The sequence below is a fragment of the Simochromis diagramma genome, unplaced genomic scaffold (genome assembly GCF_900408965.1).
Source record: "Simochromis diagramma unplaced genomic scaffold, fSimDia1.1 OVJJ01000566.1, whole genome shotgun sequence".
Classification (NCBI taxonomy): Eukaryota; Metazoa; Chordata; class Actinopteri; order Cichliformes; family Cichlidae; genus Simochromis; species Simochromis diagramma.
The window spans coordinates 280,283-294,775 of NW_024387387.1; the positions used below are offsets into that span (position 1 = coordinate 280,283).

The following is a 14,493-nucleotide window of genomic DNA, read 5'->3' on the forward strand; positions in this document are numbered from 1 at the left end:
GTACCTATTCCAGAACGTTTCTATTTTTCTCAGGTCTTCCTTTTTCAAAGCGTTGGATGCCATTATCATGCCTTTTGTTTGGGCCTACAAGCCCCCCCGCATCTCGAAGTCTCACTTGCAAAAGCCCACGGACGAGGGTGGTCTGGGCCTTCCAGTTTTCAAACATTATTACTGGGCCTGTAATGCCAGAGCCTGGGTCTTCTGGAATCTGCCTATAGTTGGTGATGCTGTGGAATGCGGGTCCAGCCCTAAATGGCTCGAAATGGAACTTAGCACTGCTATCGAGCGCACTGGAGCATCCTTGCCAACGATCTTATTTTCAAAACTGGTTATTAAAAGTACACCCTCATGTAATAACTTTATTCTTTGCAACTCTATAAAAATATTGAATCAAATCAAGAGAATCTTGAACCTCCCGGAAATGCCAACTTTTGCCCCGATCTGCCACAATCCTACCTTTAAGCCTAGTACAATGGATGCTGCTTTCAAACAATGGCCTGTTAAAAGGTTGACTGCTATAAAGGATCTTTATATTGACAATCATTTTGCTTCTTTTGCTCAACTTCAGACAAAGTACAACCTCCCTACAAGTCATTTTTTTTTGGTACTTACAAATTAGGAATTATGTCAAGCAAGCATTCTCAAATTTAGATACCATCCCCATACAGCATGTCTTTTACAATATAATGAACGAACCTCCCAACTCAAAACACTTAATCTCTCAGCTTGTTAATCTTTTTTCTTTGGCAGCCCCCTCTTGCCATATTAAAGAGGCTTGGTCAAGGGACACTGGTTTGGCTATCTCGGACGATTTATGGGCAGAAGTGTTAAGCCCGATAAAACTATGCTCTGTTAACGCCGGCTTCAGTTAATTCAATTTAAGGTAGTCCATAGACTGCACTATTCCAAAACCAAATTGAACAAGATTTTTCCTAACGTTTCCCCCAAATGTGATAAATGTAAACTTGTGGACGGATCTCTTGGCCATCTTTTTTGGTTCTGTTCTACGCTTACAGCCTCTTGGATTTTTTATATTTTTAGTTTCTATAGCATTGTTTACTATAGGCAACTGTATCCTGACTGTCTTATGGTGATCCTGGGCTGCTACAGCAACTCCTTGGCACTTCCCTTTGCTGTGCAACAGGCCCTCATGTTTGGTATGGTTATTGCCAAACGTCTGATTCTGGGGGAGTGGAAATCTGCCTCCCCTCCCTGCTTCAAGAGGTGGCTCGAGGAGATGGTCTCCTGTTTATACCTGGAAGAAATTCGGTTCTCTACGTCTGATTCCATGGAGAAGTTCAGGAAGATATGGGGTCCCTTTATAGACCACATTAACAAGGACAGTCCACACCCTGGGTCCTGACCACGTTGTCTTAACTGTTATCATTCTGAGCTGTTGCCCATAACTGTTATGAATCGGCTCCTCCTAGCGATCTCTGGATTCGATCTTCAATGTGGATTGGTGTTTGACATGTATACCATTTGCTTTTGTCTTCTCTGCTGTTCTCAATAAGTGCTGGCCGTGTACCCTGTTGTGGGGTCTGTTGCTCTGTTTGTTTGGTTTTTTGTTGCTGTTTTGTTGTTGTTTTGTTGTTGTTTTGTTTGTTTGTTTGTTTGTTTTTTCCTGCTTTTTGGTTTTGACTTTCTTTTTGTTGTCTTTATTGTCTGTGTTCCTCTGTCCCGCTGTTTGTGAATGTGTAAAAAAAAATTGAAACTTGCATAAATAAATAATTTAAAAACAAACAAACAAAAAAAACGAAAACAAAACATGATATATACATGATATATAAATCAATTAGGTACCTTTTAAATGTTCATGTTTGGTTTATTCCAGTGTTTGATTTGTTCCTGAGTAAATCGGTTTTGCTAAGATTAAAATTCAGCTTCATAACTGGACCGTTTACACAGCACCATTCTCGCCTTAAAAAATATCTTAAAAAATTTATTTTGTGATCCAGAAAGAGTAATATTTCAAACTCCGCCACTCTGCGTTCCTCCCTAACTGCCTCATTTGAGTTTTGGACAAAATGCATTCTGGGATATTTGCCTGGGTTTGGCTACAGTAGCTAGCGAGGTGATTGGAGAACAAAGCAGTCAATCAGAATTTTTTGCATCCAAGTCTGTGATTGTTTGGTTTTGTGGCACACTTACAACGGTGTACAGAGAGTTGAGCGCGCACTAAGCAGAGATGTTGTGAGCGAACGACACACTTAGAGCAGGTCCGCAGATGTCTGTGAGCGCACAAAGCAGATCTGAGGAAGAGCAAATGCCAACAACTGAGCGAGAGGAGCTGTTATTGTGTGTGTATATGGATAATCGCAAACACCGATTTTTGCACGCAGCAATGAATTTTGTTCGCTCAAAATAATTTTCTCCTCAACACGCAACATTTGTGCTTGCAAATTTTCTTTTAGGTGCGCTCAGAATAGAGGCACTAAAATAATGCCATAAATCTTCTGTAAGTAGTTTTAAATAATTGTACAAAAAACTGCATTGGAAAAAATGATACCACACAAGGCAAGCCAATTAAAAAATGGCCAATTATACCCCAGACTCCAGAAGGTTAAGTAGTCTTTAGGAATAGTTCCCTTTTGTTCTGTTCTCCGTCAAGAGGATTCCACACTGCTTCAGTAATGTTGAAGTCTCTGGGGGAGGCCAATCTATGATTGGTAGTGCTTCATTGTCAAGGATGGGTAGGGGAAAAGCGAAAAAAACAAAAAAACAAAACAGGAAAAAACAGTGAATTTATTTACAGTGAGTAAGTTGAAGGATATATACAGTTCATTAATTCTGTGGCTTCTCTGAGGCAGGTCCCGGAAATTTCTCTCGAGTTGCAAGTGTCTGTGTAGTGTAAAACAGTTCCAAACAATCCTGTGCTCGTGCTCCGACCTGTGGCTCCTCTCTTGTACTTCTCCCGCGGATCCACTCTTGTAAAAAGACACTCTCCGTTCCCAATTCCTGATGTAAAAACACACATGATGGCAGGCAATTCTAAACAATAAGCGAGGTTCAAACACAATTAATCACGGCCGTACTGACGAGGATTGACTCAATGATCCAGTGTCGACTGGAGCTTAGCCACACTGCTAAATAGGTCGCTCTTCTGATGGTAAGCCGCACAGCTAATGAAGGCTGATGAGTGGCAGGTGCTGTCACAGTCTGGCGGAGGCAGACTGTATGGCGCTACGAGGAGGACCCAAAAATGCAGACACAAGGAACGAAGAAGAAAACTTATAACCAAAGGCGAGCTGCTTAATTAGGCTGAAAAAAGGTACAAAAACAAAAAGCACAACACACCGGGGAGAAACTAAGTAGAACTGAACTGGGAAAAACTAAATGCTAAACACAAAAGACGAACAAAAACTTGAACATGGAAAACCCTTGAGATGTGTAAGTATGGAACCATGACGAGACCAACAGACAACCTGACACTGAAGAAAAGAGGACAGAGGACATAAGTACACAGAAGAATAATATGGGGATGGGGAACAGCTGGGACAAATCAAATCTAACAAGACAAGGGAGAGCAATTTGGGGTTAGTATCTTGCCCAAGGATGTTTGGTATACAGACTAGGGGAAGCCAGGAATCGAACCACCACCTTTCCAATCAGTAGATGACCTGCTCTACTGCCTGAGCTACAGCTACCTCAAGGTGCAGTTACCTCCAGCGCTAGACACTTACAGATTGAGCGGTCGCAACCTAAACTCTCTCTCCGGGAGCGAGAGATAAGCAAAAACACAGGGAGACAGAAAAAAAGAGGGAGACACTAACAGAAACAACAAACACAAGCATAGCGAGGAGGTCAGCCGCGGAGGACTGTCATACCGTGACAGTGGCTGTGTATTTTTCTACCTGGGTTTTGTTTACTGCACTGGAAGTGTGTTTGGCATCATTTTCATGCTGAAAAATAGAACTTTTTTAGTTGGCATTGCATGATGGATCAAAATCTGATGCTACTTTTCTGTGTTCATAATTCCATCAATTTTTATAAGATCTAAACACCACTGGTTGTAATGCAGCCCAAACCATGACAGTTCCTCAGACATTTTGTACACGTGGCTGCAGACATTCACTGTTGTAGCTCTCACTTGAACTTCTCCCTACCTTCTGAGAAAAACTTGAACACAAGGTTCAAGGTTTGGATTCATTACTCCATCAGAGCTGTTGCCACTGACTTTCAGTCCAGTTCTTGGGTAGTTTAGCACACCTCAGCTTTGTCTCCCCGTTTCCTCTTCCTTAAGAAGGACTTTCACTGACATTGTTTCTGAGTGAACAGTACTTGGATCAACTGAAGAGCCAGGTGCATCTCTCAGGTCCTGTGTCAGGTCTGTGTTGGATCTCTTTCCATTTTTTTGATGACATGACTTTCAGATAATCTTCCTGTATATAGTTAATCTTTTAGGCCTCAAAATTGTTTTGTCCTTCACTTGTCCAGTTTCTTGTAGATTTATTTGCCTTTTTTGGCATCTACTTGATAGAGAGAGTGTTTGTGTCACATTTTTAAAAAAAATCTAAGGCAACATTTATTGTGTGTGTCAGTGATACTTTTGATGTTTTACATTTGTAATAACAGCTTACTGAGATGCTAGATTTTACTGCAAAGAAAAAAGTCTTTTGGTACTGAGGTAATTCCATGCTGTCAAACAGGGAAGAAGAAGTGACTCACGACCTGCTAAGTTAACCGTTAACAACAGTGAGTCAGAGGGAGAGTCCCTAGTAAAACATGGTAGGGTGGTTCAATTGGGACTCAGAAACAAAGTTCACTGTCCTCACATTCTCAGATATTTTAGAGTCAGTGAGAAGCTGCTGTGCTGCAGAAGTTTCTCAAAACCAAAAGAGGTTTCAGTTTTAGTCAGGTGTCTCAAACAGGAAGCCCCAGCTGCATATAAATGTTGTGAGGTTAGTTTGTTCTTTACATATTGTTATTTTCTGTTTGCATGTTGCAGTTCCTCTCTGCTGCTCCATTGGTCATTCACAGACACAGACTGACACAGACTCATTCAAGGGTTTTCATAAATACTTTATAAATTGTGGAAGAAAATTCAAACAAGATAGCAAACATTTTTCAGAGACACTTGAGGCAAAGTCCTCCTTCTGTTATAACTAAGAAAAAGAGCTGATAGTGAAAATACCCCTCAGATGTGTTGCAGTTGTCGCAGGAAGAACTGATGACCAGAAAAAGGTCTCAACTGACAAACAAGGAAAATGGAAGGAAATGAAACCGTGATCTGTGCGATATGAAAAAATTATATTGGATGATGATATTAAACACAGACATCGATGCAGCAAAAGTCTTCTGCCACTAAGTAATATTTAAAGATTATGGAGAGAGTTTACAAATCAGAAGGAAAAAGGAGTCTCCTGTGCTAAAAATTAGCCTTTAGACTCAAACATAAGAACATAAGAACGGGCGCCATATAATAAAGTTCTACGATGATAATAGCTGACATTTTTTAATACATGGTTTCATGCATTGGTCAAAAAACTCAACTCCAGGTGCACAACGCCCAGTCGAAAGTACTTTACACAAGTTGAGTTGTCGTGTTTATATTACGAGTTTTGGGTCAAAATATTGAAGGAAATCATAGCATACTACACTGCATATGTGATCCCTGTGTGAGCCTGACAGTACACTGAATTAAAGACTGTGCAATCTGCAGTTGATGTCTGTAGACAGGCTAGTTTCCTGATGACCAAACAGGAGGAGCAATGATAGCTGTAGGCCTCAGGAAGCACTTCCATGACTGTCACTATGTGACTGCAGTAAAGCCAAATGTGGCATGGCAGCCAAGTGAAAAGGCGTGGGTCTAGGTCTTCAATCCTGATCCATACCTTTAGTATTCATGGGGCAAACTTACACATGCTACATGTGAAAGGATATTTTCTATGTGGCTGTTGTTGTACATGGTCTAGTAGTTGAAGGTAGTCTTTGGGTCCAGAAAATCAGGTCAGTACATTAATCCTTTGTACGTTTTTTCTAAACATAGCAGTGGGTGACTCATTTGGGTAGTCGTGTACACCAGGGCTGAACTGTGACAAAAAATCTTCCCGGGCATTTTGACTAGAGACCGGCCCACCAGGTATTATAGGAAAAACCATAAATCCTCTGAATGAAAACAAACGCCGTTGTCACAGTGATGTACACTGTCTTGTTGGTATATATGTATCAGTCTAATAAACTTAGACCTACACCATCCTCCCTATTCTGGTATTCTAAACAGTACCTGAAAGTAGACTGCTTGGTCGAGTTTACCTCCTGAACTATCTACAACACATGGTGAAAACCTGAAATTAAGACAGAGAAGACTAGAGGATCGACATGATCATTACTGATTACTGATGACAGATTTAGATATATTTTCATAAAGCATTCATTTACCACATCAATAAACAGCAGGGCAAAATATTTTTCTAACATGGCAACCTTTAAAAAGTGAAAGGAGACAGAAAGACAGATGAGAAAGAATAAAACTTAATTGACTTTTTGATGGCATTTTACACACAGTACTGGTGCAGTATCTAGAAAATGTGGGAAAATACTGGCATCATGTCCAGTACTTAGCTACTTCTGAAGAAATTATGTTGGGACCCTCAAAAACATTACTATGTACAATAATGGATTTCTATATTTTACATCAGATGAAAACGTTTGTTTTCAGATAATTATTTATTCAAAGTTTTTAAATGACATAACAAAGAAAAGTATTTCTTTGTGCCCCCTTTCCCTGTTAATGCCCTACCTGCCCCCCTGGCAAAACTTTGCTAGACCCGCCCCTGCACAGTTACCAGCTGTCAGCTACTTAGAAAAGGATCCTGGTGTTATTTGTCTGTCAGAAACAGTTCATAACTTCCCTTCAACTCATTCATGTCACCTAAAAGGTGAACCTGTTTCTCCATCACCTGTTCAGCTCTGATGATTCAGTAAGGACATCTCCTGGTTTCATCTGCATGTTTCCCTCTCACCACATATCCAAACCGACATCATGACCAGCAGCTTTACAGCTGTGGCTCCAGCAAACATCAGCTGATACTAGAAATTAATATTAAATAAATTCTAACAACAGCTGATCAAGCTTAAACGTGCTGCTGCTGTTTAGCACGACATCTGCTGGTTTCCTCTTTCTGGTGCAAAGTGGGAGATAAACAAACAAGAGAGAAAAGCCGATCAGCTGATCATTGATCAGTTTCATGATTGATGTAGAAACAGGAGAGAGAGGGGAGAGAATGAGAGAAGAAGAGGCAGCTGTGCAGCAAAGACACAGAATAACTCCAGCTTTGTGCCTTTTTCATTGTAGCTGAAGTCCGGGACAAAATGTTCCTTTTTACCTCAATACGAGACGATTCCATTTTTTACGGGACAGTTGGAAACTCTAATAACTAACCTTACAAATAAAATAAAATAAAACAAGTTCAACATCAGTAACATCATAGCACCCGCCCAGCAGTATATAAACTCTGTCATGCTAGCAAGTACACAGTACGAGTAAAAAGTCAGCACAACAAAGATAAACTCCACCTAAACTTGGTTTATATATGACCCAGATAGACTGCAGGTCATAACTTCTTACCTGAAGTTCAGTTCACCGCCTCGGGTCTCTGCTCCTTCTGCCTTTCTGTCATCAACCTGCCAGCGTGTTGCATCTGCTGGCCTCCACCACTTGCTAATGTTACTGAATCTGTGGAAGCTCCGCAATAGCCACCACCAAACAACTAAGTTATTTTTACACATCTCCCTTCATCTGGCCAATCCACCACCTTTCAGTGTTTATACCGTTACGGAAAAAAAACAAAAAAAAAACCCCATCGGCCCATAAAAACGGAAAACCGCCATCGGCCCACCGGGCCCGGTGGGCCGATGGCCAATCCAGCTATGGTGTACACTGAAAACGCTACGTCCAGATGAACAGAATCAACTTTTGGAGATTTACTGACCTGGATGATTTAGCATGCATTAAGACGTTAAACACCACTTCATAAATTTACAGTGGCATGTGGTAATTTCCATCCCTGGTCGCATGCATTGCTCAGGTTTGATTTTGGCCAATTTTTTAAGATCTGGTTCCTTGAGCCATTTTATGAGCTCAGGATTTTGTGTTCTCAGTTTCTTATATTTTAGTATCAATTGTTCCTTTAAAAATGATTTTATTAATTAGCAATAGCAATAGTATGCTTTGATGCACAAAATTGTTGCTGCTGAAAAGCAAGATGGTGTGCCTCAGGATTTTACTGTCCTATGTACATTTTTATTGACCTGCGAAAAAGAAACAAACATAAAAATCTTTATATTTTCAAATATTACTACAGTTTCAATAATATTTGTCTTGACTGACTGTGATGCTTAGCAAACATGAAAAATCAAAGTTGATGTTGTCACACAATGTTAGAAGACTCAAGGGAAGCAGTCTCTGTATGTATGCAAGTGTACATTAAGCAAGCTAATGTGAGGCGTGGTGGCCAAGTGGTAAGGCGTTGGTCTTGTAAACCAAAAATCGTGGGTTCAAATCCCATCCATACCTTTCCTGTGAGCTTGAATGGTACATATGTGCACACCAGGGACTAGAAATAGGTTTCACAAGGTCTCACATCAAAGTAGCTCTTATTGTCATGCCACATTACTGGTACAAGATGTGAATAAAAATTGGGTGTGCAAGCTTCACAAACAACACAGGTGGGCAAAATACAAGAAACAAGTATAGGAATAAATATATGTATGAACCTTAATGTATATATATATTAGGGGTGCAACAATACTCGTATCAATATTGAACCGTTCGATACAGTGCTTTTGGTTGGGTACGCATATGTATCGAACAATACAAAATGTTTAATGGTCTGCGGTGTGCTGATTTTCCCTCTAAAGTCTGTGATTGTGTTTAGTCCCTGCCACATTCTCAGAGGATTGTCAAATTGTTGTTCCACTCTGTCCATGTACTAACGTTTGGCTGCTTAAATTGTCTCCCGGAGTTGGTAATGTGCGTGTTTGTAGTCTGATGCTTTTGAGTAGTCAAAAGCAGTGTTCCATGCCACCATTGCTGTGCGAGCATCACTGTTAATCCATGGTTTTTGATTTGGGTATTCTTTGACTGTTCTGGATGGGACGACATCTTCCATGCATTTTCTGATAAATCCGCAGACAGAGTCTGTGTACTCATTGATGTCGTCAGCAGTCTGCGTGATCAAAACAGTCCCGCAAAGTGGACTCAGATTGGTCCGACTAATGGTGCACCGCCCTCAGGGTTGGAGCTTCTTGTTTCAGCTTCTGCCTGTAGGTGGGCAGGAGCAGGATGGAGCAATGATCTTATTGGCCCAATGGGACGCGGGGGAGGGCTTTGTATGCATCATGGAAGTAGGCGTAACAGTGGTCGCTGCTCTCCACAAGTGTTGAAATTAATGTGTTGGTTGAGTTTTGGTTAAACTTTCTTCAGGTTTCCTTTGTCCCCGTTTGTGATAAACGCCGCCTCTGGGTGCACGCTTTCCTGACTTTCCTGACTTTAGAGCGCATTGTGGTCTGCCTCCGGATTGGCTGTAGACCATTGTCAATAAATCTTGTGCCATGTCTCCTGTTCAGTACAGAGTGCGTTCAGCGTTACAAGAGTTTACATAACTCTTAGCTAGCAAAAGACAACAAACACAACAGTGGCGACGTCAAAGGCCCCTGCGGTAGCACCCAAAAGACATAGGAAGATGCTAAACTTCGCACAAAAAGTTGGACTTCTGGACATACTAAAGAAAGGTAGAAGTTACCGTATTTTTTGGACCAGAAGTCCAATTTACCATGTCTTGGACCTGAAAACATGTTTTGATCTTTGGTTTCATTCTAGAATACTGGACTTATTTTTCTACAAAGGTTTGAACTTTGAGAGTGTTTAAACAGAAGATAAATGTATGAAAATGTAGATGCCTGTCTGAGAAAAGTTTATAAAGTGTGTAGTGAGGGGTTTTACAGCCTTAAAACATCTGTAATAATTGTAAAAAGTAAAGCTGGCTACTTTCACCTATCGCGGGTTATTTTTAGAATGTAACTCCTGTGATAAACGAGGGAACACTTTATTTGTTTATTATTATAAATTATAAATTATTATTATATTGTGTTACGGCTGTCGGGGCTATGTTTCTGCATTAAGTACCTGTACTTAACTACATGATCCAGAATAAACTTTGCCATCACATTTTATATGGTACATACCAGAAATCACAATCCTGTATTGTTCATTAGGTTATATGTATGATGTTTTTATGTTAAAATGAGTTTCAGTTAGTTTTCAGGGAGGGTTTGCTCTTTTTTGAGATATTTTTCAAAAGATAGTTTTATTTTATTTTTGTTTGTCTGAGTCTGGGATATCAACAATCACATACCCCAGTTTTAAAAACTAATTTGAAGGCTTTCTGGCTGTTCAGCTGCTAGTCTGTTCTTTACATTGTTTCAATTTTCCTGCACTGTTAAACTCAATTCTGGCATAATTTCTTTTGTCCAATCATTTTCCTGCTTCTCTAAGTTAATCAGCATTCACTCTGCATGCTTTACATCTCATTGCTCTTCTGTCTTTCAGACAGTCATGTAACCCATGAAATAACAATGAAAGACAGTGTTTTGCACTAGGAAGCTTCTCTGTATAGAGTGTACACTTAAGAAGGGGCAAGATACAGACCTCTGAGGTATCCCTGATGTTTTCATCTGAGTGTGAATGTTAGATATAAAACACTTTAAACACACATGTAATGTATAAAGTGCTCTGAGTGCTGCAGTAGAGTACAAAGGATCTATATAAGGCATGACATAATTCTCTGGAAGACACAGGAAAAGATTATTCTTTAATTCCCAAACTGCAGGTTGTACTCTCCCTGCACCCCCTTCTTCTCTGAGGCAGCTCTGCTCCCTGTGTCTTTAATCCATAGGTGTCAAACTCTGGCCCGCGGGCCAAATTTGGCCCGCAGCCTAATTACATTTGGCCCGCGAAGCCATACCAAATTATTATTAGAGCTGGCCTACTGGTATTATACAGCTAATATATATATTGTTTAGTATTAAGCTTTGCTTGTTCCATATTCAGTTTTTCAGAAAAACTTGTTTGAGTCCATAAGAAAAGATTCATTCTTAAATCTGGAGGAAGATTTTTTTTTCAGTAAATATTAATGTTAGCCCGCGACCTTGTTCCAGTTTTGAATTTTGGCCCACTGTGTATTTGAGTTTGACACCCCTGCTTTAATCCATCAAGCTTCAATAGAAAGGATCAGAGCAGTCCCTGGGTATAAGATAGAAGGGAAAACAAACTTTAAGGGAACAGTCACGTCACCTCTAGTAGCTTGACTTAAAAAGAAGCACACTATACAAACTATACAGTACAGTATATATAGAGAGGAGACAACAAGGCTCTGGTTATATCTGTGCAAAAGTAAGTAAGTAAGTAAAAGTAAGCAAGTTTAGAAAGATGAGTTTTTAGTTTTTTTTTAAAAGCAACCACTGAGTCCAGTGTTGTTGTGTCTGTTGACCCAAGACGGCTAATATTTCCATGGCGACTTATAATTAACCCTTTAGAGCCGGTCGGAGCGGGCACGCTCTGTTTTGCGTAACTATTTTTAAATCCTGGTAGCTCTGCAACCACGTAAGCTAGCGCAATAATTTTTTTTGCATATGAAACCGGAGGAGTTGTACTTACATCTGATGCCATCAGCTTGTCCTAGGTCACAGTTTCCTTCCACATAAAGCTTTGCAAAAACTGCATAAAAAGCACTTGCAGCAACAAAAACATAATATTCCAGAAACACGCTTTGCCGATCCGATCAGCTGTTCATAACACTTCCTACGTTGGAATAGACGTCAGCGCGAACTTTTGCATGTCTGCCATGTCCTGCCCGAAACCGGAAGTGACGTCATTTTCGCGGAAATGTAGTCTTTTTTACGATCAGGGCCTCAGGGCCTATACTGGTGTTTTTAAAAGTTATCTTTGACTTTATGACTTTCTGTGTCCTTTCTGGGATGCTTAGGACTCATATTGCACTGCTGGAAATAGTTTATTTTGGTGCATATGCTGCTTTTTTGCAAATTTGCAGTATAATATTTATTTTCGTTTTTCCTGCAGTATATAAAAATTGGTGTATTTCAAAATAAACTATGAAGACACTCAAAATAAATTTCCCGTGGTGGGAAACTATTTTGTGCAACTTTTTTGTATTTACAGTTTTGAGGGATAAGCCTCTTAAATTTCTCTAACTACAAATATATGTTAAAAAAAGCAAAAACGATTTTCAAATTTTTTGTAGTTTATTGCACTTTTTTGCAATTTATGTAATTACTATGCACCTAATGAATACATATTATTAAAATCTGGGCTATAATTGTTGTATTGATGTATAGCAACTTGAAATGCTCCCAAAAATGGCTCCACAGCATGTAAAAATATAATATAAGCTCTGGTGGACTTGGTTCTATGGTAGGTCTTAAAGGGTTAATGGCTGCGATAAAGCCATTTAAACCAGCGGTCCCCAACCTTTTTTGCACTACAGACCGGTTTGTGCGCGACAATATTTTCACGGACCGGCCTTTAAGGTGTCGCGGATAAATACAACAAAATAAAACTAGTACCGGTACCCAAAAAAGGAAGATTTATTCATAACACACGTGAAAAGACCCGGGAAAACAGAGTTAACGAAAAAACAAACGATAACAAAATAACGCTAAAATCCGATAAAAACCCTGAAAACCATACATTTCACACCCGAGTCTCACTCTCGCGGCCCGGTAGCAAATGACTCACGGACCGGTACCGTTCCGTGGCCCGGGGGTTGAGGACCGCTGATTTAAACCATCGTACATAGAAAAAACTTGCAATACATCGAGTTTATTTGATATATCGCCCACCCCTAGTTCTTTGTTTGAGAAATTAAGTTAGGCATAAGTCGCATAATTACATATTTAAGAATTAGATGTGAAGATGCAATATGCTGAACCATGGTATTCACATTTGACACTAGAAAGTCTGAGAGTCAGCTGTAACTTGATAATTGATAGTTGAAAATACTTCAGGTCTTTTACTTGTAGTTTTGAATGTTATCTGTAATGTTTCCTGTAATGCTGCTAGAAAACACAATCCCACATTACAAAATTTGTTAAGGTGTTGAAGTCAAGTGTGAAACTGCTGTCTACTGAACTGGCATCGGCTTGTGTGGCTCAGGTGTCATTTTGGCCCATTCTTACACAAACAGTCTTCAGATCCTGAAAGTTCTGTGGGCCCCTGCTATGAACTCTATGTGCTATGAAGAGTTTATTCTAATTTAGTATCAATTATTCAGTCAAGTAATCAGATAAGAAATGCTTATTAATGATTAATAGTAAATATTCAAAAGAGGGAAAAAGCAAAGGTCTACCCAAACAAATTTGCTTATGTGCAAGATGCTGTGCCTCGGAGTGTTTTTTTCCCCATGGCATTTTTATTGGCCTGCAAAAAACCCCAAACTGTATAGTTATAATTTTAAACATTAATGTAGTTGTAATATTTATTTTGAGCGACTGCGATGTTTATCAAACATGAAAAAAGTTTATGTTGAGAAACAAAATGTTAGAAGACTCATATAGTCTGGGATTGGACTGTGAGTCCTGTGTTTGTGTTCTGTCTTCCTGGCTGTCTGCCTTCCCTGTCTTGTTCAGTTAATAAATTTGTAGTACTGTCCCTATAGCCATATATAGCCATATAGTCATTTCCCCTGTTGCCAGGTTTAAAAAAGGACGGTGTTAATTTTCATGAACGAGATGCTCTCATGACTTATCGAGTGATGCTGCTGGTAAGCCAATCGCTGGCATTCAGTCTATGACGTCACATTTTAGTACTTGCTCGGATCAGTTGGAACCCAAGGTGAGCAAGTATTAAAAAGTACTTGATATCAGGTACTATAACCTAATGGAAAACCCTGAAAAAAGTGGCAAACCATGCCGAGTCGATCTGAGTAGGTACAGTTGAGACCAAAATTATTATCCCCCCTCATGACATTAGACAACACTCTTGATTTCAATATGAAAATGTTAACAATGAGAGCGTTCTTATAGTGTATCTGTTTCCAAAATAACAATGTCCACTAAATTCAATCAGGATATTTTATTGATATGCCGAGTTGAAACAAGAAAGGGCAAAAATGAGACATCCAAAATTAGTAGCCACATGGCTATTAAGATACTGTACCCTTTCTGAGCCACAACTGACAACAATATCTTAGAGATTGGTTGGCACAGGTCTCCTGAGATATTTTGGCCCATTCCACCATTGCAAATTCTTCTAGCTGGTCCAGATTGCAAGGTTTCCGAGCACGGTCATTCACTTTGAGCACTCGCCACAGATTCTCAATAGGATTGAGGTCTGGGCTCTGTGTAGGCCACTCCAGGATCTTGGTTTTGGTATCCTTGAGGAACTGTTGGAATATTTTGGTGTATGCTTTGGGTTATTGTCTTGTTAGAAGACTCAGCGACAACCTAAGCCTAGACTTCTTCTGGACTGATGGT

At 39.8% G+C, this 14,493-nt stretch overlaps 1 non-coding gene across 1 annotated transcript; it reads left to right on the forward strand.

Moving 5' to 3' along the window:
• The first annotated feature begins 8,446 nt into the window (after positions 1-8,446).
• trnat-ugu lies at positions 8,447-8,518 on the forward strand. The gene has a single exon. It is a non-coding gene; the product is annotated as a tRNA-Thr (tRNA).
• The last annotated feature ends 5,975 nt before the right edge of the window (positions 8,519-14,493 follow it).